Consider the following 2,168-nt stretch of genomic DNA (forward strand, 5'->3'; position numbering starts at 1 on the left):
CTTGAGTAATCTTTGGATCCGCACTTCAGTATATTAAGATAGCATGAAAAAGGATGTGACTTAAAGGTTTTAAGAGAATTGCTCCAATAAAGTGGAATTTATTTTTTTTTTCTCCAAGTAAGTTGACACAGTTAACTGACTCATGTCAGAAGGAGGTTTTTCTGATCAGGAAATAGGTGTTGGGCTTTTTTTTGGCTCTGTGGTTTTTTAATAGTTCATTTTAAAGCAAATGGTTAAATGCAAAGACAGAAGAAATTGTGGTAAAATAATACAGCGTCTTCTGCTTTTTTGTTTATTTTGTTTTCTTCTGAATTTTGTGAAATTTTGAACTTGTAAAGCTCCTGCTATGTAAAGAAGCAGTTTTCAAAATACAAAACAAAGTGGTTATCCTTGAATTCATTTTTTCAAGCAAAAATTCATAGTCTAAGTGTTTTGAACAGTGATTGATAAATACTATTTTGGGGCATTGATGTTGGTATTTAAAGAGGAGAAGAAATTCCTGGGCGGTTACTATGCGTCTGATGCGAACGATGCCATTACTGTGGTGGTGGGGTGTCCCAGGAATGCGAGTTAAATGCCTCGACAAAGAGGGATGCTTTATGCTGCGCAACAGCTGGGCTTTTCCCAGAGTTGGAACTCTGACCTCCAAACCTAGCCTGAATATTAACAGGCTTCAGAAACACTGAAAATAAACCCACAACAAAATGAGCAACGTTTTGGGCCGTGACAGCACGATCGTGCACTGATGTATTCCTTTTTTGGCCATCACATGGTTACGCTGTAAACCCCACGGAAGTTCCCCTCTTCTGCCAGTGATGCTTTTTTTTCCCAGGGATATGAGAAAACAGAGCCTGCAAAAAACCCACGCGTGTGATGCGGTGTTCGCATCCAGCCGTTAAATTCTGTTAGCAGTCAATAAAGAGGTTTTTTGACCAAAAAAAGGCGTCAAGACAGGCCCACAATAATATTGGTGACCTAAAGAGCCTCCGGAGTTAGATACAACTGTTATTTACTAGGTAAATGTCTTCAGGACAAGAATTTAACAGTAATTATGCCAATTTCAGAGGTTATATCACAACAATAAAATTAATAGTCTTTTAGGGGTTAAATCTAGTGAATGGGAAAACTTAGAAGATACTTTACTGGTAACTAAATGCTGCTGCAGTTACTAATATGATATTACCTTGAGTCTGTAGAACTTCATACATGCTGGTGGTCTAAAATTATTTCTACGTTTGGTTGTTGTTGATTTGTGGGGGTTTTTTTTTAATTTTTCATTTAGCAGATCCTTTAAGCAGGAGATGTACTATCCCAAGCTGGTATGTGTCTTGTAACTGAAAGTCTAGGGGCTGTGCAACTCCAAGGAAATGCAAAACTTTTAATTTGGGATATGCAAAATAATGAATGGGTTAAAAGAAATTATTATCCTGCTGCTTTTGTTCATTTTTCCAGAAAACTTAGTCTAACCTCGCTTAAGTGCTTTGTGTATGAAATGTTTGTGCATTTAAAAAAAACTAAATCTGTAAAAACTCAGAGATGTTGTTAGTGCTACTTAGCTTCCAGCCTGATTGGTTTTGGTGCCATATTAAAGATCTACATGTGAGAGGACAAATTTATTGCCCACGCAGCATAAGCAGACAAGCAAATCGCTGGTGTTTTAACAAAAGAGCCTCTGTTGCTCTTCGTCCCTCTTAAAAGACGAGACAGGAAAAAGGCTCTGGCAGCCTCGCTCCGCTGTGACCTTTATTTCCCCTTGCTGGTCTCGGCAGACGGGGCCAGCAGCGCTGGGAAGCGGGCAGGCCATCACGCTGCGAACCCACTGACGTGGTCGTTATTCATTTATCATGACAAATTACTTAATCTGATCTTTCCAAATGGCCCCGACTCAGGAGGCGAAGAGGGAGTGTGGAAATGTGAGGGCAGCTACGGAGCGGCTTGCCCTGAGCGCTTTTTCCTAGTTTAGATTCTGTGGAAATCCCGCTGTCACTGAGTTCTTTGTGAATTACGCTCATAGCCACTTTGTCGTGTGCAGCATTTTAATAAGCTCAGACTTAGAAAAGTGTTAATTTACTTATTGTCTACTCACCATCGTGTCCTTTCTCTGTTCTAGCAGAATTTGTACAAGCTGTAGCTTAATGTTTGGGTTTTCCCTGTTCCCTGCAGGAATG

At 39.9% G+C, this 2,168-nt stretch overlaps 1 protein-coding gene across 2 annotated transcripts in view; it reads left to right on the forward strand.

The window, feature by feature from the left end:
• RFTN2 (raftlin family member 2) overlaps window positions 1-2,168 on the forward strand; it is a 24,226-nt gene that overhangs the window by 16,733 nt on the left and 5,325 nt on the right. The gene's annotated exons all lie outside the window — the stretch shown is intronic.

Source organism: Apaloderma vittatum, unplaced genomic scaffold, assembly GCF_000703405.1.
Source record: "Apaloderma vittatum isolate BGI_N311 unplaced genomic scaffold, ASM70340v1 scaffold298, whole genome shotgun sequence".
Lineage (NCBI taxonomy): Eukaryota > Metazoa > Chordata > Aves > Trogoniformes > Trogonidae > Apaloderma > Apaloderma vittatum.